This window comes from Zonotrichia albicollis, chromosome 14 (genome assembly GCF_047830755.1).
Source record: "Zonotrichia albicollis isolate bZonAlb1 chromosome 14, bZonAlb1.hap1, whole genome shotgun sequence".
Classification (NCBI taxonomy): Eukaryota; Metazoa; Chordata; class Aves; order Passeriformes; family Passerellidae; genus Zonotrichia; species Zonotrichia albicollis.
In genome coordinates this window covers 19,371,557-19,394,631 of record NC_133832.1, presented here as the reverse complement: position 1 = coordinate 19,394,631, position 23,075 = coordinate 19,371,557, and the positions used below count along the sequence as shown (strand labels likewise).

Genomic DNA, 23,075 nt, shown 5'->3' with positions numbered 1-23,075 from the left:
GTGCCAGCCAAAAGCTGTTACCCCCTTGGGAGCAGGCAGAACAGATGGGCCGGATTGGCTGCTAATGGAACTGCCCATCAATGCCTTTAATTGCAGTTTGCTTGTTTTCAAAACAGCCCATATTGATTTTTTATTTTTTTTTAAGCAGAACATAAAATAAACTGCCCTGTAAACACAGAATAGACTGACAAACACAAATAGGCCCAGGCAGTTTTGTGCTTTCTTGTCCTGGGAAAGCTCCATGTGGAGATTAATCTATAAATTGTATTTGTATAAGTTTTATATATTATTTTTATATTTCTATATATATTATTGTCTTTATAATTATTTTATTATTTATTAATATCATTATTTATATTTATTACTGATATTTCTCTCTAAAATGTTATCTATATAACATTTTCCTAAAATATTTATATTTTGGATATATTTTATATACTTATATATATTTATATTGTTTTATTTATATATTTATACAATTCATATAAATTTATTGTAAATACAGGTGAGCTTCAGCTGTGTCAAAGGTTCCCCCTCAACTGAGAGCAACATTTTAATCACCTGTTCCCAGGGCCCTTAAATTATGTGCTGCGTAAAAAATTCCATTACAAAAAAATCTTCCTGCTTAGAAAACGCAATTTAAATAAAAAGTATCATTTTCTGCTTTGGGAAATAATGGATGTATTTCCATAAAAACCTTATGGATGAAAAATTACCTCTGCCTTTATGTAGTTAGGATATTAGTTTGGTAAACTCTCTGAGGACATTACAGTGAAAGCCATTTCATTTTTATTTTAATTACAGTGAATTACTCGTTCAATGGAAAAATTCTTGCACAGATAACAGCCTCACACACCAAACTTTCTTCCTTCAGGAAGCAGCTGAGAGCCAATCCAGCTTTATTAAGTCCAAGCCATTTTATGAACCTGTGCAGCCAATTCCCTCATCAGGTGTGCACTCACTGGACATGAAGTGACATTTTTCTCACTGCTCCCAAGTCCTTTGCAGGTAAAAACAGGTGGAAAGATGCATCACAAACCTCTAATTTCTTTTTTTGTTGTTGTTGTAATTTGAATATCACAAATTCATAATTTAAAGACATTACATGGGTTTTTCTAACAAAGGCACCCTGGAATAAGCTGCAAATTAAGGCATACATAAAAAAGATACTGAAACTGCACACATCCTTGGGAAGATTTATATGCATGAATAAATCAACTGTATGAGCCTGTAACTGTAAAGCATTTTATTTTTACCTGCAAGAAAAAGTTATGTTTCGTGCAATAATTTTCTTTAACACATGATAGTTTAATTCTTATAAATAAGAGTTTCTATTTTTAGAGAAGGAAAGTCTCCAAGAACTCTTTGCCACAACAAACTCCTGAAAACTGTCTGTTTTAAGAGAAAGGTTTACGTTTGCAAAGTGAGCACTGACAAAAAGAAATCATTTTGGGCTCTCTGGTGTTTTCTTTCCCTGATTACCTGGAATGCCAGAAAGCACCAGGGTTTTACCTCCCTGCAGGTGAGCACTGGTACATGGAACTGTGCAAAGTGCTGTGCTGCACCATGGGGAGCTCAGGCAGCTCTGCTGAGCATCAGCTGCATTTATCTGCTCAAAACCACACAGGACCAACCTCAAAACCAAAATTAACAGTGAATTCATGTTGTTATTCTATGGCAAAAGTTCCATACCTTCTCAGTGAGGTTTCATGGGCAGCTCCTCGCAGTACTGACTCCCTCCTCACAGCAAACAAACCCCAACCCTCTCCTTACCTCCTCACTCTTTTATAGCTCTATCCTTATTAGACACAGCTGTGGCCTGTTCCTAATCTGTGGTAATTAATACAGCTGCAACTCCTCAGGGCTGAGATTGCCTTCTGCACTATCTTCATTTCCTTATATTCTATCCCCCCACAAATTCAAAACTACTTTTCATATCTTTCACAGTCATCCCCCCAAAGCCTTTGTCCCAAAAAAGAACTCCCCCCAAAGCCTTTGTCCCAAAAAGGAACTTTTTTGTGTGTGTTTTTTTTAATCAAGAATTTAAATGGTGCTTTATTAATGTTTGTCCTTAATAAAGGCAATAAAGCTGCAAGGAAGAGGAAGGGGAGTAAGGAAAGAGAAAGGAAGGAACTGGTCTGAGGTCTTCCTGCTGAATTATTTGGGATGTCAGAGTTCAGGAAGGAAAGGCACAGGCAGGAAAACCTGCAGGCATTTTGCCTCGGGGTCTACCCTTGGCAAGGCCCAGTGAAAGCAGGAGGGGAAAGAGCAGTGCAAGCAATGGAATGAGAGAAAACACAAAACCCACCCCAGTGCTCTCTGCACACCCACAGCTCTGTGTTGGGGCGCATGTTTGTGTATAATTGTGTGTTAATCACACCCTTAGCATGGGCCATGCAGAACTGAACAGATCAGCTCTGGAAAATGTGCCCATCCAGCCTGAGTGTGGCACAGAGCTGTACAAATAAAAAGCTGTAAGTGCTTAATGGGCATTTGGAGCATGGCAGGAGTGACCTCCCAGGCTGAATTAATGATGGATCACCCAGTCCCAGGGCTCTCCCTGGCGTGGCCCCTGAACTTTTTATTCAATGACTGCTCAATCCAGTTGTAATTTATTCTGATGCCTGCAGCTTGCTCCACATTTTTGAGGCACTAAAGCTGCTCTTTGATTAGTGATTAGGGTGTATCTTTATCTATTTGAGAGGAGTATTTTAAATGAGAGCTCTGTGACAGGCCATGGTGTCATCCATGGAAAGGGCACTGGCTCCCGGCTGACCCCGGCCAGCCAGGGCTGAGAGTCAGAGCTGCCCAGGCTCATTCCATCCTCTGCATGCAGGGAATTGATGGGCTTGGTCCTGAGCTGCTGTGGATAAATATCCACATCCCAAACGGTCACCAGAGCTGGTGCTATAATGTCACTCTCAGCAGAAGGTCGAGGGGTGAGCTGGCAGAGAAACTGAGCTGTGTTTGCAAACCTAGGAGGCAAGAGAAAATCAGGATAAAACCAGCCTGAATGGGGGGCCTGGAAAAATCCCACCCCATCCCTGGGGCTGATCCAGAGCTGCTGCTGCTCTGAGGCTCCTGACAATCCAAACTCTCTTTCCAGAAGAATTCACCGCTGGGAGAATTGCTGAGACACTGAACTGCTGAGAAATTCAGTATTTACTGGCAGCTATGGAACGTACAGATTCAAGCAGTAAATAATGTTTAGACTGATCTCCTCCATCAGCCTGCACTTTGGAAAATCAGCTAATTGAAATTAGCAGATGAAACAGCTGATCTGGCCTTACCTTCCTGGAACCTGCTGCCAGCAGAAGTTTAACCTCTGCTCTGTAATGCCAAAATAATGCCCAAATAATTGCCCACATTCCCACTGAATAACTTTCTTCCAGTATTTTCCCTCAGGCTTTGTTTAGAAGCTTTTCTTTAGAATTAGCCAAATTTGAGCTTACAAGATTTGTTGGGAACCATATGTAGGCACTTTTTGAACAGCTGAGATTTCTTCTGCTCCACTTTCTGCTTTTCTGAGTGCCATGGGGAAGAAATTCTCTGTCTCAGACCCTTCCCAAGGTTTTGCTGGTTTCCAGAGAAGCTCTGTGGTGTTTGCAGGATGCATTTGCAGGCCAGGACTGCACCATAGTAACATTAATGTACAGCAAACACTTCATGTTTAAGAGAACATTTTATTCTTGAATTTGCTCTTTGTGCACAGCTCACCCACAAGGCGCAATTTCTTCCACCTACATGATTTTGGATGGATTTTTGCTGGACAAAGGTCCAGAATTACAGTGTTATAGAGAGTTCCTACCTACTTGTACAAATAATTGAAGGTCTTGGTTTTGTTTAGAAGCAAACACTAATGCTGTGCAAGTCAGGGGATAACAGGGCATTGAGGTTTGTGCCCCTGGGAATGAGATCCTGGTGATTTCTTAACATTCTGCCAACACAGGGCCCTGCTTGTAGGAGTTAATTCTGCACAAGTGAGAGCTCCTCAGTGGAGCCTGACACAGGTGGGAACTAAAGAGAATTCAGTTTAATAGCACTTTACAGTTTAATACAGTTTAATATCAGCTCTGCCTGGGGGAATTCCTGCTCAGGGGACAGAGAGCTGTGCCTCACAGCCCAGCTGGGATGGATGGGGGCTCCAGAAAGTTGTGGTTGTCCATAATTCCTCTGAATTATCCTGAAATTGGGGTAATCCAGCAGTGTCCCAAGCCTTAATTTGCTGTTCTTGCTCTCCTAAAAGCAGTGAAAGGCTCCACATAAAACACCCCAGTCCATAGGAATTCTGGTTTAAAAAGCAGGTGGAAAGGGAAAAGTACAAACTCCTCTTCATGCCACGTGGCAAAAGCAAAATAAATCACAAATATGTGGATTTTTCAGGGGAAGGTGCTGATCTTAGAGAGAGAAGGGGTTTCCAAGGGGAGTGAGCTCCACAGGGCGAGTGAACTGAAGCAGCTCACAAATATCTTGGCAACCACAGGCATTAATATTCAGTGGAATTAATGAAATAATTGCCAAGCTCTTGCACTCGAGTCATTACAGCCAGCAGAAGAGAGCTATTCAGGCTGGCTACTGGCTTGGACAGAAAACAAAGATAAATAGACAAATTCAAATGTATAACCAAGCTCTCTTTGGAGGGACTGAGTTTATTTTAACAGTGTCAATAAATGTCTGCTCATATGGGTTCAGTGGGAATTAATGTTCACCAGGAGGTTCATTTTAGAAACAAGAGCCAGAGAAAACCCCTATAAACACAAATGGGAAGATTAAATGTGGAGTGAAAATTAAATCTCTTAGGAATTTCCCCTTAATTTCTATAATTTAATAATTTGGGAAAAGCACTACTTTCAGTTTTGTCACAGGAAAGAAATCCAGTTTTATACAAGATGCGAAAGGTAATCAATTCACTTATTAAAAATATAGGAAACATGAGTGACAGCATTACTGTGTTATTAAAATTTAATTTCAAAATATAATTTGCAGGATGAAAACTGCTCTTTCTTAATCATGCTCACTGCCATGGAACAGCTTTAGTAAAGTATATTATTAGATAATTTTACTTTCCTGTTGAGAAATTAATTCTGAGCATTAAAAATTGCTTGATATAGAATAAATTTTATAGATGGGTATATATATATCTATTTAATATAAATATCTATTTAATATAAATATAAGTAAATATAAGTAAATAAAAGTATTAAAAATTGCTTGATATAAAATGCTTGATATAGAATGCTTGATATAGATGAGTATATATATCTATTTAATATAAATATCTATTTAATATAAATATATATATCTATTTAATATAAATATCTATTTAATATAAGTAAAAATATCTATTTAATATAAATATCTTTTTTCCCTTTTGAGCTTTATGGGCCACAGACTTTATACAGGATGAGCACAGGAGAGAGGGCAGGGTGGGTAAAAGGTGTCAGCCCAGTGGGGGAAGGGAGCAGGGAAAAGGGAAATATGCAGATCAAGCCATCTTTTCATAGGACAATAAATTGACATTGTTTGTTGAGGCTGATCTTGCCATGAAGAGAATCTAAATCTGCTTGGGATCCAAATCCAGAGTCCTAGGGCCCAGCTGAGGTGAGGATGAACGACCCAGACCTGCTCTCTGCAATCATTTCTCCTTAGCAGGGACACTGATCCTTCAGTCTCAATGAAAATCTGCTTTTAACAGCAGTGCTTAATTTATTGCCAAATTAAGCAGGCAGGATTTTCAAATAAGAAAAGGACAAAAAGCATGTAATTCAAATGCAGCAGTGCTGTTCTCTTATTAAGATTGGTCTCTGTACACTTTCTAATAAAAGCCAGGGCATAGCCAGACCTGACAAGTAACATTATCTGACCTCTATTTTTGTTTATGAATATGTGACAGAGTTATTTTAAAGAGAAGGGCTAAGATGTTTCAGAGGAGTCACTCTGCATCAGCTCCACACCGAGATTAAATATTACTGAGAAGTGTCAGCCAGCACAGTGAGCCCACTGAGAAGAGGCAAAAAATAAATTTCTCCCTCTGAAGTGCAATAGTCTGGGCTTTTTTAAGTCTCCTGTAAGGTGCAGAGGACAAGAATCTGACAAACAGGGGTGCCACAGGACTCACAACAGAATTGTGCTGCCTCCTCAGTGGTCATGGAAAATGCACTGGGGTTCACACTGACGTGAGCGTCACTAAATCCCAATCTCTGATGTTCTCAGGAACAGAATGTTCATTTTCCGTGCTAATTGAGTGGATAAAGAGGATGAATTCCCCCGAGGGAGGGGAAGGGGCTGGCTGGGGTTTGGTCTGCCCTCAGTCTGCAGCCAGATGTGACTGGGATGGGCTGTGCTTGCCATCATCTCACTGCTCCTGCTTGGGGTAGAGCTCTAACTCTGCTTTTCCATTGCAGAGGGTTTGTATGCAGAGTGAGGAGCACTGTGATGGGCTGTTCCTAGGAGTGTGATGCTTTATTAATATAAATAGCACTTTCATTAGGGTATTGTGGCAAGGGGGTGCAATTAGAGGTGGGATAATTAACGTGGAACATGCAAATCTTTACTTTCAGGGAATGCTTAATGTAGGACACTGTGGATGTTGTCTGACTGTAGTAACACCTTGGTGCTCTCTTTTAATCCTCATCACTGAAAATGGAATTTATGCCTTCGGGTAATTCAAATCAAACCACAAATACTGCAGTGGAAAAAAGCCCAAAAACCTACCACAAACACTCAGGGAAAAATACAACAGCAAAACAATCCAACTGGTAATTCATTCCACTCCTTAAGCAGAAAAGAAAAACAAAGCTAGCTGCTAATTTTCTCTTTAATAAATGAAGACTGCTGATAAATTTATTGATAGACAGATATTCTGGCAACAGATTGTCAGAAACATCTCACCAGGCCACACAAGCAACCCCCACTCACTGACAAGCTGTCTGCAAAGTCAATCTCAGAACCTGTAAAATATCCCAGGTTTGGAGCACAAATATTTTAGTGATGAAGTAAATCCAGAATAAGTTAAGTGCTATTGTTTGCATATTTAAACTAATTCAGTTGTTAAATATGCAAAGACCTAAATTTAAGTGCAATATTAACAGATATTTGTTATCTCCAATAACAGAAGAGATGTACTCACAGCTCCCCAAGCAGAAACCACTCAGTTACAAATCCAACAGCAAGCACTGCTCTTGGAGCAGCTTTGGGCATCTGCTCCTCCACACCAAACGTGGCAGAGCTTGGGGTGAGCTCCTGCTGGAATTCCAGCTGGGATATCTGGGGGGAAGATTTTGCACTGGGTGTTCATCACCAGACTCAACGTTTCCCTAAATCCCTTCTGAGACCTTGCTCCATCACCAGATTCTACACTGTGCAGGCACTACACGGGATGAAGAAGTTTGTAATTATTTAAAGAGTCCAATTCTGTTTCTTCTGCTCCTCCTAAATCCCTGCTCTGTTCCAGCAGTGATCAGGAAAGATGGGAAGGCCTTGTTAAGCAAACCATGTCCTGCTGAAACCGTAATTGCTTTCTGGCTGTAGCAGCTGTTCAGCCGTGTTAACACCTCCTTAATGATTCTGGGGAGATGCTCAAACCTGGATGGACACAATCCTGAGCAATGGCTCTGTCCAGCCCTCTTTGAGCAGGGTTTGCACTGGCTGCTCTCAAGGAGTTATTGAGAATGTTGTTTTTTTTGAAGGTATTTTAATTTCATTTTTGTTTATTGCTAGAGAGCCCAAGATGTCAAATGAAAGTTGCACATAATTAAAAAAATATCTTTTTGTACCCTCTTGTTTCCAGCTGGCTGAGCACCAGACCAGGGTGTGTGGTCACTGCGGAAAGGAGCCAGCCAGGAACTTCTCTGTACCTCTAGATGGGATTTCTCTGGTTGATGAGATGTTCAAGCTACTCTTGATCCCTGTTGGTGTTTCCTTCTTCATCCAAGGGGACACCACGGCCTCAGAACTGCTCAGAGCTCCAGCAGAGACTCAGCTGCATTAAGAACAGAAAGAGCAGGAAGAAGTTCTGCTTAGAAGAGGAAATATTTACAAGACAGGCACTGGTAGGAGACGGGTATCAGACACAGGGAGGTCAGCAGATAGGACAGACACACAAAAAAAATAAAATGTGTTACATACTCACTCCAGGATTCACATATTACACCAGGAAATTCACAGGACGTTCTCCCATTTCTCAGCCTCCATGAGTTAATAGAAATGGACAAATCTCTAATGGAACAGGACATAAAATGTCCTGGGCAATGCCTCAGCTCCACGCTGAACTGAAATATGCAGAAGCACAGGCTTAGCACCCCTGAGGCCAGAGACTCCTTCAAATGCAATTTTTGGGAGCTGAAGCAACATTTGCCTACAGCACCTGTCAAGCATCTGTTGAGGACTGAGCCTTGTGGTTTCTGAGCACACACCATGGGCTGCTCCCAGCTCTGGGGCCGGCCTGGCGCTGAGCGCTGCAGCACAACTGGGCCCCAGTTTGCTCAGGAAAAATAAACTTTGGTCAGGAAAAAGAAACTTTGGTCAGGAAAAAGAAACTTTGGTCAGGAAAAAGATAGTTTGGTCAGAAAATCTTGGCCACAGTGAAAGGAAAGGCAAAGCCAGCTCCTAGCAGAGGAGGAGGAGGAGGAGGAGACAGCCCTTCCACACAGGCTCAGGAATTCCAGCTCTTCATGGCACCACCGTGATTTCTAAGTCAAAAGACATTCAATTTGGATGTCTGTCTTAAATTCTCTCTTAAACTTACACATCTAGTGGTAAGACAAAATAATAATCATCTACCTGGTTTTATTATATGGAAATAGAAAATACAGAAATTAATAATTTATAAACTACCTCTTTCTATTATATATAGATATAGAAAATACAGAAATTTATAATTTATAATCTACCTCTTTCTATTATAGCCAGATATAGAAAATACAAAAATTTATATTTTAAAATCTATTTTTACTATATATATAGATACAGAAAACACAGAAATTTATAATTTATAATCTACTTGTTTTTATTAAAGCTAGATTTAGAAAATAAAGAAATTTACATATTGTCAGAAAAGAGGTAAATCATGAATGTATATTGGTTTATAGTGTTCCATGTTAAAAGAATGCAGCTGTGCTTCATTATCACACTGATAAGGACTAAATGGGATGTGAGTAAGGAGTCCTTGGACTGCACTCCTACCTTGTTCTTGTGCTCCTGTAAAGAACATCCCAAAACTTCTTTCCTGTTCTGGAATTGCAGCTAAAGGGATCCTTTCTGCACTTTTCCTGATATTTCTCTTGTTCAGTTTTCAGATTCCAAATTTAAAAAAAAAAAAGATATTTTTCAAAACATGTAAATTGAGCATTCACTAGAATGGGATAAGATGCCTTCCAGAATAATTTGAAAAAATCAAGAAAAAAATTAAAGAGAGCCTGCACAGAAATGAAACAATTAAATTAGCAAGGCTGCCCCAAAGTGCAGTTTTATATCCCAGCCTAAGCAAGACACGCAGTGTGCTGCTTCTGCTCTGATACATCAGCGTGAGCATAATTTCACTGAAATTGGCTTAAAAGCCTCCATTTCCAAAGGAAATATTTACACATTTTCATAAATGTTTGCTTTGCATGAGAAGACTTCTTGTTATAAACAACAAATAAAAAGTAGTAGAAGCTGAGTAAGATTAGCTATAAGAACCAAGACTAGCCTCAGAAATTGAGTTTTCTCCTCAAAGATACTGTTTTTCCTTCTGGTACAAAAGAAAAAAAAAAGCAACTAGAAAAGTGGATATTACAACAGGAACTAAAAATAGCAAATAACTGTTCGAAAAAAGTCTCTTGATTTGCCAGAAGAACTTGGTTTTGAAAAGCAATTCTCAAGTGCTTCCTCTGTGCTTCCTTCAGTGGTGTTATATGGGAATGAAAAAAAAACTCAAGACAAATTTGACACTTCTGTCAAAATGAACACGCTGTTCCTCTGTCAGACCTTCTGTGGCTTGCACAGGGGCAGGACCTTGGTGATCCTAAACGCTTAAAGACTTGTGAAAGAAAAAAAATCCCCACAATTTAAACTTGTGACAGTATTTACCTTGTGAAGGAGGCAGGAAGAACAAACACCCGTGTGCTGACCTGTGCTGGTGTGGAGAGGACAGCCTGCCTCCTCTCCAGCTGCTCTCAAACATCCTCCCTGCTCAGGGCAGGAGAACACACACAGAACCTTGTGCTCAGCCCTCATTTAGAGTTCTTCAAAGCCATAACAGCCAGGGAGGAGGAAGGGAAGGTGATTGTGGTAAACACTCACTGATGGAAGCCAAACCTGAACGTTTTGTATCAGTAAAATGAGCAGGAAGAACCAAAGTCTGAACAGCAGGAGCCAGGAGAATGAGATGAGCTCCCACTCCAGACACAAAGCACTGCAGACTGCAGTTTCATCTTGTGACACCCTACAGCACTTACAAAGTGCAGACTGTACATTGATATTATTGCCAAGGCCATGTTAATGGAGAAAGCACCCAGACTTCTCTCAGAATAAAAGGCAAAAAGGCAAACAGAAATCCAGGGAATCCAAAGCTTCTCTTGGGACATTGTGACCCTGTGAGACCTTGGAGATTTGGACAATCCTTCTGTGGTGTTAATGCCCTGTGTGCCCTGCTGGTCAGCCTGTGTCACAGACACATTTTATGGAAAATCCTTTCCTTAGGATTTTTCCTCCTGAGAAGCTGGGAGGCCTCAGGAACAAAATGCAAGCAATGGTTATCTGCTGCTGTGGAATGCAACAGGTGCATCTGGGATTGGTCTCATGGGGTTGTTTCTGATTAATGGCCAATCACAGTCAGCTGGCTCGGACTCTGGTCAGTCACAAGATTTTATTATCATTCCATTCCATTCCATTCCATTCCATTCCATTCCATTCCATTCCATTCCATTCCATTCCATTCTTTTCAAGCCTTCTGATGAAATCCTTTCTTCTATTCTTTTAGCATAGTTTTAGTATACCATTTTCTTTTGATATACCATATACTACAAAATAATAAATCAGCCTTCTAAAACATGGAGTGAAGACTCTTATCTCTCCCCTCATCCTGGGACCCCTGTGAGCACCAGCACCACCTCTGGTGACCCCGAGTGCAGAAGCATTCCACACTGGGCTAACCCCAGTGAGGAGCATTGCCCCAAGCCTGCAGCCCCAGCTCAGAGCTGCCCTCCCCTCTGCCCTCCCTGGGCAGCTCCCACTGCTCCCATTTGGAGCAAACCTGATCCCATCGGTTCCCTTGGGTTTAACCAGCCTGGTTAGCACTGGTGCTGCTCTGAGCAGAGTGATCTGTGCCAGGTCTCTGCTGGGCCTGCTCCCTGTGTGATCTATGGCACAGCCCCAGCCAGCCAGCGGCACATTAAATACAGACTGAGCAGGAGTGCTACATGAAATTGATAAAATAAGTCTGCATTTATAAATTATACATACATTTCCCAAATTGTCATATCTCCCAATCTTCTCTCTGCTGTTTGCCAGATTTTCTCCCACCAGTCACTGTCACATCACAGCTTCTCCTTTCTTTTTTATGTCCTGATTAACAGGACATCTATATTCTCCCTTGAGCTCTCTTCCTCCCAGCAAGATTATTTTCCATATCCCTGCAGAGGGGCCAAGAAAGCATTTGTGAGCCTAAGATGCTTCTTTTTCAAGATATACTATGTGATCTAATAAAAGATAATACTTTTTCTTATAAATGTAGCTCCATGAGCACAATTCAAATGCTTCAATATAGGTTCAGAAAAAAAAATCTATATGAAAACAATTTATTCTTAGATTGCTTTAAAAAAAATAAAATTCAACCTTTTCCCCTATATGTTAGGGGATTCTATTAATCATTTGAGGGGAATGGTTTGACTCTTCAAATATTGATAAAGGCCTTTTTCAGCAGTAAAAACAGCCAAACATGGAATGATCAGATCCTCCTGGTAGCACTGATCCTTTAGTGATGTTCAGGACACTTTTGAAAGCCGCTGTGTTCAATGCAACACTTACTCCTCCTGCTCTATTTTCCAACTTTCCCATCAGAGTAACGAATGTAGAACAGATAAAAAGTCAAACAGCATTCACAGGGGCTTTGGGTGAGTTTTTCCCCAAACTTTTGCCAAGCTGTGGAACTCTAATTTCCTTAGCTGGCTCTCAATACCAGAGAGGTTCCAGGGGCTGCAGTGGGGCTCAGCAAAGAGCAGGGCTCTGGGATGCTCTGGGCTGATTTGCCAAAATGGAAACAGCAAATACATCATTTCTGCCAAGGAACAAGTACCACTGGGCACCACATTCCTCCAGGAGAGCAATGGATTGAAAATGCTCCATTAGCACTGGATTCCCTTCAGTCCTTGAGCAGAGCCAAGGCACCTGTAACCACACTGCTCACACCCTGTGCCCAGCTCCACACTTTATCCACAATCCAGGGAAGGTCCCCACAGGTCCATTTTGGTTTTCCTCTGCAGTGACTTCTCCCGTGCATTTCCACCTTTGTTTTCCCAAATGTGCATTTTTGTGGTGTGGGTATTGCACACACGAGACGCTCACAGCAGCGATACAAACATCACTTTGCATGATGGGCTGATAGGAAAAAACCCTCTTGAAAAAAGAACTCTTTTGAGTTTTACTCTTTAATTGCACAGTGTATACTGCTTTTGACTTTTTTTTTATAATGGACCTTGGTTACACAAGTCAAGCTTTTAGCCCTAAACTGAGGAGAAGTGCTCACAATACATCAAACAGTGTGCAGGAAATAGCAAAATAATCTGACTGGTTTAGGCATGTCTCACTGGTAGAGTTTGAAGAGCTCAGTGGTTCAAGGAAAATGGTTTCTTCTGCTTGTCTGAAAGCAAAATGGATTTACAGGTAAAAGGCAGCATCTGTGCGTGGACTGCACAAATACACATCCAGGCTCACCCTGGAGTTCAGCTCGCTTTTTCCAGCACGAAATAACACACAGAGCACAAAGAGAAGGCAGAGTCCTTGGCTGCTGCAAGGTGCATTTCTCAGGTGCCTTCCCTCCACTGCCAGGAGGGGAATGTGTCCCCTCAAACCCCGGGTTTGTGTGGCAGACACTGAGCCTGTCCCTGCCAGCAGCGTTAAATCCTCTGCTCCAGAGCTCTAATGCTTCCATTACTGAACTTATTGTGCCTAAGAGACCTAACAGCCCCAACCCCTGAATGCCACATTTTATTCCAGAATGTTCCTTTCTAGCTGGACTAAAAGCACAGCAGTTCTGCAGCAAGGGGTGGTAAAAGTCATTCCGTGTTCCACTTGTAACAGGAATATTCTGTTGGAGTTAATAATAACTATGAGTTGATTACAATTTCACGTGTCCATGCTGAAATTAAATCTGTACTGCATGGTTTGACCTTGAAAAATAATTGGGTTTAGTGTCTAGAAGACAAAAAACTCCGTGGCAAAAAAACTCCCATAATTTCTGAAAAAGAAAAGGATGAGAGTGCCAAGAGTATCTTAAATATGCTGTGCTTTTGTAAGAAAATGCATACCTGATGTTAGCAAATAGCACATTTATCACCTGACTGCCTGGGAAAACTGCTGTTCCTTGAACTCCTTAGACTCTATACATTTTAAACAGAAAGGCTGTAATTCTGTAAGAGTTTGGAGAATGTGTTTAACCATTAAAGATCATTTTTTGGTACCTGTGAAAGATGAGTTTCCAACTTGTTTAAGACTTGAGACATGCAGTGATGCTCAGGCATTAGGTGCTGCTCCTCTGAAAGCTCTTCACCTCAGCGTGGCTTTTGGATTTATGAATCTCAGCAAAGCAGAGCTCACTATTCCCATGGTTCATCTGCTCCCCTGCATTACTCTCGTGCTAAATCAATCCTCAGATCCATAAACCAGGTCTGTAAATATTAATGCAGGCCAAAGCAGCCTCAGCTCGGGCAGCTTTCACTGCAGAAGGAAACTGGGGAGGCTGCAGCTCCTTCTGAGTCCTTTCCTGCAAATTCAACTCCTGGGCAAGACAAGAGAAGAATATTCTGGTGAGAAAAAATGTAAAATAATACAGGAAAAGAAAGGAGTTCACAAGGCAATTGGAGAACAAGAAAGGGGAAGGTTGAAAGGAAAAGGACAATGAGCTGAGGGGATAGGAAAGGGAAGAACAGAGCCAAAGAAAAGAGAAGGAAGCACAGAGCAGTGACAGAAAAGAGAGTGAGTAACAAAGTGGTGGGAAGGAGAACAAACACTAATGGGATTATATTTCCTTCTCTTCAGTGTCTGGAAAAGCACCAGTGCAAAAGCAGCCACTTCAGTGAATGAATGAGTTTATAAATTGGGTAGGATATCAGGAGAGGGCAGGGGCACACAAACCCAGACTGCCCAAGAGCAAGGGGGTGCCTGGGGCTGCCTCCTAATCCCATCACACTGAGACAGCAGCAGAAATTGCCCTGGATTTCTCCTTTAAAAATATTACTGCCAATCTCTCAGTTTCAATCTTTGACGTGTATCATCCCCCAAAGTGATGATGACTGGCATCAGGTTTCTCTGCTTGCTTATGCACTGATTTCTATTGATTCCTTGGGGTTTTTTCTTGTTTCTTTAATTTCCAATTTTTTTTTTATTTTCCTTAATCTTTCTTCAGGTTGTCAAGTCTCACAGATGATTTTTGTAAGCAAATTCTCTGACCTGGGTAGACTTTCTTTTGCTTTCATGATTTTTTTGCATTTTTTCAAGGAACAGAAGGAAAGATTAAAGGGACATTGAGCACAGGCAGCAGAACTGGACACTTGTCTTTGCAGTGATTTTTTTTTTTTAATTGGCAATCAAGAGGAATTAAAACAAGAGTTGAAAACAAGAACTCCTGCCAAGACAGAGAGAGCAAGAGGCTGCATTCCTGCTCCCAGTTTCTGACATGATATGTTCAAATCCCTTTTGGTTACAGTACGTCAGCTCGTGTTTCACCAAACCATGAGACATAATGCAGCCTGACACACCAATTGTTTTTTGACAGAAATGCAAAGGAAAAGAGACTCTCTGCTCTGCTGGTAAAGAAATAATTTTCTTTAAAAGCAGAGGAACAGCCAGATTTCTCCTAAACATTAATGCATCAGAGTGGGGTGGCCTTGGGAGCTCTGCAGCTCTGGGGGTGCCCTGGGCCAGGCTGAGCCCCCCTTGCTGCTCTGCACTTGGCACTGCCTCGTTTGGCTGCAGCCTGATGGCAGCCCAGCTGTGCCACATCTGGGGCTGTGCCACATCTGGGGCTGTCCCTGAGCATCATCCTGCTGGTCCCCAGCACATCTGGGGCTGTGCCTGGCCCTGGTGATTCCCAGTGTCACAGACATCCTTTATGGAAAATCCTTTCCTCGGGATTTTCCCTCCTGAGAAGCTGGGAGGCCTCAGGAACAAAATGCAAACAATGGTTATCTGATGCTGTGGGATGCAACAGGTGCATCTGGGATTGGGCTCATGTGGTTGTTTCTAATTAATGGCCAATCACAGTCAGCTGGCTCAGACACAGAACCCAAGCCACAAACCTTTGTTATCATTACATTCCTTTTCTATTCTTTGCCAGCCTTCTGAGATGAAACCTTTGCTTCTATTCTTTTAGTATAGTTTTAATATAATATATATCACAAAATAATAAATCAGCCTTGTGACACAGGGAGTCAGCTCCTCGTCTCTCCCCTCACCCTCAGACCCCTGTGAATCCATCACCAGGAGGATCCCCCTGCCTGAGCCCACCCAGCCCCTCTCTCTCAGCCCCAGCACCAAATGGAAACGGTCCCTGGCCCCAGGAGCAGCCCTGCCCCATCCCTGCTGGTGCCTCCCAGCCCTGGTGGATTTTAATTGTAAACCTTTTAATGTCAAAGCACATTTGTAGGGCCCTGGGTGAGTGGATGACCTTTAATTTTAGACATGTATTATGTGTTCAGAGTGATTAAAGGAGGAATCAAGTTCAGCTTTTAACAGCTGGAAATTTCATGCAATCAGTTTGAGTATAATAATTTTGGAGCTTTTCAGCAGCAGCATCTCCAGACATCTAGAGCTTTTTGTTTTGTTTTTCCCTTTTATGAACCATTCAGTTTTCAGCAGACCTACCTGACCCCAGGAGCTGCATCTGCCATCCTGGGGGCACAGACTGGGGCTGAAGAAATGGACAATGCAGAAACTGGGAGTTGTCCTCACCTCCCATCCAATCCATGCCCGATTTCCAGACACTCCCCCAAGAGAAGTGGATGAGGTCTCATAAAGGATTTTTTGGTCCCACAAAAAGTCACAAAGGAAACAAATGCTTTTTTTGCTCTTTTTTTTTCAATATTCCAATTAATATTTTTGGGCACACAGCTCCTGCATTCTATGGCAGTCAGTGATATTTCCAGCCCTTTTCCTGCAGCACAGGTTGATTTTGTTGCTGGGATGGTGGGAGATGCAGGAAAGGAACTGTAAGCAATATTTCTGTTGTTCTCCTGCCTGAACAGGAGTGAGAGAATGGGAGCAGGGGGGCAATAATCCTCTGTGTGGTTCCTGAGCCCTTCCTGTCCTCTCTGCTCAGGCACAGAACTGCTAAGGAATTCTGATAAAGAAAAATAGGTTTTGTCTTAAGTGACTCTTGAAATTCTTTCAGCTTGGGAATTGCAGCAGAGCTATTAAAGACCAGTTTTATTGACGTGACACGTTCCCGAGGATGGGCCATTAATCATTTTGTGTTATTGTATACTTAACATCTGAAATTCAAGCAAAATCCTAATGATCCAACTATCGAGGGGGAAAAATGGAACTGAATCCACCTAAAGTGCTGCTTGTGCCGTGACTGAGCAGCACATTCAGAGCAAAACCTATCAGCTGGACTCCTGCTGGTAGTGCGAGTTTTATTCCTTAAAGGATTGCTCAGAAAAAGGGAAGGAGGTGAGCAATGTCACTGCTGTCCCCTCCCTGCTCAGGAGAACTGCCTGGATACAGAATCCTGCTGTGCCCTCGTCTCTGGGGCTTTCTTTAAAGCATATGCATAAACATATCTTTAATCACAACCCTGGGCATCTGTTGCAGCCCCGAGCAACACTGATTATTGTGGTTCTGGACCAAAATAACTTAATGAGGTAGAGGCTACAGGTTTTGCTCCTGTTTTCCAAATAATAACTTGTCCTCATTTACATGTCACTTAAAGAGGATTAATTTTGACTTTACAACGTATGGTGATTTCAAACCTCTAGAAAAGCAATCTATTAATGTGTGACTGCCTTAATTAGTATCTGTGACTTTCATTGCTCCTGGCTGGTCCCCTAAAAGCATTCTTTTGGCAAAACAAACAAATCAATATTATTTTAAAGAGCAGGAGGGGAGGAAAGCAATAGTGTTGATGTGAAAGGGAGGCTCAGAGATGAGGAGATCGCTGGTCCAGGGCAGGGATGAGCACAGCTGCAGAGCACAACCAGCACAGTGACAACGAGGAAATGGCTGATGAGCATTAATGGCCTTGAGGTAAAGGAAGGTGGACTGAGGTTTGATATTGGGAATTGGGAATTGCTCCCTGGCAGGGTGGGCAGCCCTGGCACAGGTGCCCAGAGCAGCTGGGGCTGCCCCTGCATCCCTGGCAGTGCCCAAGGCCAGGCTGGACACTGGGGATTGGGGTTTGGAGCACCTGGGACAGTGGAGGTGTCCCTGCCACGGCAGGGGTGGAACCAGAGGAGCTTTGAGGTCCCTTTGAACCCAAACCCTGAATCCAGGGGTTCTCAAAGGCTCCCTGCCTTTGGAGCAGCCCTGCAGAGCTCTGCTCCCCATGGCCTGGGCTCAGGGTCAGTCCCATCCCTGCTCTGTCCTGCTGAAGGCAAGGCACACACGGCATCTGTCACAGACAACTTTCATGGAAAATCCTTTCCTCAGGATTTTTCCTCCTGAGAAGCCGAGAGGGCTCAGGAACAAAATGCAAACAATGGTTATCTGCTGCTGTGAAATGCAACAGGTGCATCTGGGATTGGTGTCATGTGGTTGTTTCTAATTAATGGCCAATCACAGTCAGCTGGCTCGGACAGAGAGCCTGAGCCACAAACCTTTGTTATCATTCCTTTCTATTCTTAGCTTAGCCAGCCTTCTGAGGAGAACCTTTTCTTCTATTTTTTAGTATAGTTTTAATGTAATATATATAATAAAATAATAAACCAGCCTTCTGAACCATGGAGTCAGACCCTCATCTCTTCCCCAATCCAAGAACCCCTGTGAGCACGGTCACAGGCATCCATGGCCACCAGGATTTCCCTCCAGGTTTCAGAGGTTCTGCCAGTTCTGTGTCACACTGGGGTCTCTGTGGGGCAGCTGTGGGCACAGACACCTCAGGCAGGTGAGAATCCCACCCAGCACATCCCTCACCCTGCCCTGACTCAGCCCAGGACGAGTAAAGAACAAACCACAACAATAACAGAGCAGGAGAAACCAGCAAGGGACAAAAGGAAAGGAAAAAGGATCAGGAAACTCAAACTGCACCAAAGCTCTTTTGTTCCCAAATTAAACATGACTGTCAATCTGCTGTGGTTTACAAACACATTAGTTCACCACACTTCTTTCAGATTTAATAAAAAAGCCACCAAACTCAACTGGAATGAGTAATAGTCAGTTTTGTTGCCTGATAATAGATTGATAGCCTTAAGCTTTCTCAAAGGAAATTCAATTTGAATAAGGATTAAACTTGACTTTTCAGTGAAGTATCCATCCACAAATACTTATTTCTCACATTCATTCTAAATTCTGGTTGTACTTTGTCTTCCAAAACATCACGGTTTGAAGCTAGGCACAGCTAAATCACAGAGTATCCATATTAATAAAGATGTTTAATGTAAGAGCATTGTTTTTCTCCCAATCATTCATGTCTCAGAAAGGTCCTTTATAGCACCACAGGTAAAGGAGATGTATCTGCGAGGAGTGTCACAATTATTGAAGCAAAAATAAACACTATTTTTTTTCTTTTGATATTTTAGGTGAGGCTTTTAAGGTCAGGTAATTAACTCACGGTTTTCCTGTATCCTTCTGCTGCTTCTCCTGTCTCTCTGTCAAAATAGTTTCATTAAAACACTCACAAATTATCATTTTAATGAGTTTCTGACAAGTTAATGTACTCCTTGTAGAGGTGCAGGGTTTGGGTTTGATTCAGTCCCTGATACATTTGTTGTTTACAGAGCAGGAAAACCACCAGGGGCAATGAGTGGTGCTAAACCAGAATTAAATACACTGAAATCACATTTTTGGCCCTCTAACCATCTTTCCACTCAATATTTAAAATACATGTCATTGAGCTGAGCTCAGACACCTTTATCCCAGATTTCACAAGAGAAAATCATTGCAGCTGTGGAGTGACACTTGGCCATGAGCAGGACGAGCTCCAGATCCTCCTGAACAGCCACTACAGGTCCAAACAATCTGATGAGGTTTTAAAGAGCCCTCATTGGAGCCAGCTGAGGCTGGAAGGAGATTATCTAATTAATTTATGAGGTTCAGTTCTTTCTGTGCTATCTGCCTAGAGTATCTTCTTCAAAGTTGTCCTAAAACCCAGCAAAACAGGGAATAAACATAGGAAAAAAAATCTGCTTTTCATGTGAGGCAGTAAGGAGAGGAAGACAGAAAAAAATGTGGGTTTGCTTCTCTTGTGTATGAGAAGGAACAGGGGTAGAGTTGCTTTAGACACTCATTCCAAAATATTTTCCACAAATGAGCTAATTTTGAAATCACCTATAATTGAACACACAGATAATTTTAGCTTTGTGCATGAAGCATGGTATTGCAGAAACTGCAAAAAGAGGAAATGGCATGTGATATATTTGTTGGATTTAGAAACAGCAAACTAAGAAGAAAAGTATATTTTTCTCCAAAAAAAGATTCTGGCAGTTAGTGCAAACAGTCGTGTCCTAAGCAGGGTAATGAGCAGTAATGCTGCTCTAAACATTACCCTGCACACAAGAAACAAACAGAAAGCAACGAAAAATAGAGCATGGCTGAGGCATTCTTCCTTGAGCCCACTCCATTCAAGGTGATGACTAATTAGGAAAACCTCCAAAACTGAGTTTTCCCTTCTTTAAGTGCACCAGTGAAGATAACATAAATATAACTCAGCCCTATCAACTGATTCTGCTCCTGAAAATAAACTTTTAAGCATATGGTCAGGAAAGCCAATGTATAGGAAGAACAATTCTTGAACAGCATGACAACAGTCTGGAATTACATGCTAGGGCTCACACAAGTGGGTTTGCACAGCCATAATTTCATCAAATGCATTTCAGAGCTTGACAGTCAATCCCACAGAAACACAAGGAGCATTTCCAGGAAATGTTTGCATTGTTCCCCTCAGCTTTTGAACAGTTCATTTCTAGTGAGGGAATTTCTCTTTGTAAGGGGGGCAGATTTCTTTGTTAAGCAAAATGAGATGGAAATCAAAAGCTCAAATTGCACCAGGAAACACCACAGGGATCTGTGCACCAAAATGCTCCAGTGATTGTGGCCTGTAACTTATTGCCCAAAGTTCCTTTTCATTTTTCTGATGTTCCCATTTATCAACCAGGCTCCTGATAGTTGTTAAAACTCCTGCTAACAAAAGTGGAACAACAGCACCCCCTCCAAGAGAAAGTGATTCTTTCTTCAGATTTCCTTGAAAAGAGCTTTATTGAGTGTATTTGATGCCTACAGAAGCCTTGCTCCCACTAGAAGGGAACTTAAACAAGATTGGATATCCTGCCAGTATTTTGGATGACTAGGTGTTCAGTCACTTGTGATACAAATGATCTGAAACTGGAGGATAATAAAATCAGGAATGTAAAAACTGATTTGTGCTCAAAGGTATTCCCAAAAAAGGAAGATAAAGTGCAGGTGATGTCATTGCGAAATTTCCCCTGTAGGAACAAATGTAAATGTTCTATGTGCTACAGAAACCCTGAATTACAAAAGGAGAATATTGTTGTTTAGAAAATCTTTGCCAGAATTGCAGAAAAGATATCAGCACTTCAACACTGCTAGGCTTCTTTGCTCATAAACCATTACAATAAATTACAAATGTCCACTAGCATTCAACAAAATGTGTAAATGTCAAAATCATTTGTCACAAAATCCTCCTCACCATCACCACCTGCTTTTTAAAGGAAACAATGAGAAAAAAATCCAGAATTTGCATAAGGAAGCACTTGAAACATCCTTGTTTGGTTTTCATATTTCAAATGAAATTCATTTTCATTTTCAGATTTCAGTGAAGATTTGGTTTATGATCAAGTTGAGTCACACACTTGGAATTTCTTAATTCAGTCTTATTGTACAGCTCCTTTATCCAGATTTTGCACAGAGCTGATATCTGGCAGTGAATTTCACCTGCCTTTTCCTTCCAAACAGAGCACAAACAAAGCTGGCATGACTGGGGAAGTTTTGGCTGTCTCTGCACAAATCCATATTTGTTGTGGGAAGAATGCAGAGTGTATTTCAATACCACACCTGCTTGTTTAACTGCATCTTCTGGAAAACTGTGCAGAAAAAAAGAAGAAAATAGGAATAAATCCTCAGAGAAGTCTGACTGCTCACCCTCCCTTGCTGTTCTTTTGGTTTGGCTTCTGAGCCTGCAGCTGGCTGTGTGCTTAAGGATCTTACAGGTCCTTTCCAACCTAGTTCATTCTGTGATGCTGTGATGCTGTGATTCTGAGATTCTGTGATTTTGTGATTCTGAGATTCTGTGATGCTCTGATTTTTTGATTTTGTGATTCTGTGATTTATTGATTCTGTGATTTTGGGATGCTGTAATTTTGTGATTTTGTGATTGTGATTTTTTGATTTTGTCGTTCTGTGATTTTGTGATTCTGTGATGCTGTGATTTATTGATTCTGTGATGCTGTGATTTATTGATTCTGTGATGCTGTGGTTTTGTGATGCTGTCATTTTTTTGATTTTGTGATTCTGTGATGCTGTGATTTTTTGATTTTGTGATTTTTTGATTCTGTGATGCTGCCACAATCTCCTGGTGGAGCTGCTCCTGTCTGCAATTAGGCTCAATCTGCTTCTTTCCATGAGCTACATGCTATTTCTAATCTCTATATTAAATATTATCTGATTTCCTATTGTACCTACCACACTTATTAGCACAGCCATTTATAGTTAGCAACACAAATTATGTTTTTTGTGCTAAGACTGTGAGAAACATGGAAGTGTTCACTGCAGCTGCTGTGCCTTGCACGCCCTCCCAGCATTCTGATTTACTGTGTAATTTTCCTCAGAGGATCCCTCAGCATGAGAGTAAGCAATTTTGCACCATACCTATGTCATGTTTTGTTGAATCCACATCAAGATGCCAATGCCCTGCAGCACCTGGAAATGTGCACTGATCTTCTGCAACACCAGTCTGAGCTCCTCAAGACTGAAATTGATTTTTCTCAAAGTGGCATGTGAAGGCACAAAGTGCATCCAGTGATCCATGGCCCAAATGAGTGCAACAACACCAGTCCCAGCCGCTGAAGGAGCAGTAACTTTTTAAGTCTTTGCAAGCAACAGTGCAAGAAAAAACAGAGTGTAGTGAGGAATTTATCTTGTAAAATGCCAGGCAGTCAAGTTGTTTTACTGCTGCTGCAGGCTATTGTCAGTGCTGCTAAGTAAATGGTAGGAATGGTTTTCTTTAATTGGAAAGAGCTGGGATGCCATGGTGATGTGCTTTTTATAGCACCCCTACACAAACAGATAAACCAGCATTTCCAAACTCGGATTTTATCAGATCTGAACCCAGTTCCGTGGTGGGAAAGGCTCAGGCGGGCTCTCACCTGCAGTGCCCCTCACCTGACAGCTAAGACAAAATTAAGAAGCTTAAAAATATTATCTAAAATAATATTTTTATTATTTTAAATTTAAATTATTTTTATTTTAAATTTAAAATTATTTAAAACTATTTTATTAATTTAAAATATTATTTTAAATAATATTTTAAAATATTATTTAAGAAGCTTAATAATATTATTTATTATACATCTGTGACTTGTTCTGGACTTTCACAGTTTCCCTGAAGAGCGCATGGACAAGAAACTTTTTACTGCTGCAATGCCCTAAAATAAACACCTGAATATTAAACCAATTAATGTTTCTACCTGCACTGGTTCCTGCAGAGTCCA

General features: G+C 41.5%; 1 long non-coding RNA gene across 6 annotated transcripts in view; it reads right to left on the bottom strand.

The window, feature by feature from the left end:
• Positions 1-429: 429 nt before the first annotated feature.
• LOC113460098 (uncharacterized) overlaps positions 430-23,075 on the bottom strand; it is a 44,612-nt gene continuing 21,966 nt past the window's right edge. For 3 of the 6 annotated variants that reach the window (XR_012582723.1, XR_012582722.1, XR_012582725.1), the window contains 3 exons: positions 13,659-13,975; positions 7,130-7,981; positions 430-2,975 (listed from right to left, as the gene is read on the bottom strand). This is a non-coding gene — a long non-coding RNA (uncharacterized LOC113460098). The remainder of the gene's footprint in view (positions 2,976-7,129; positions 7,982-13,658; positions 13,976-23,075) is intronic. The other 3 variants (XR_012582724.1, XR_012582727.1, XR_012582726.1) reach the window with 3 other exon arrangements.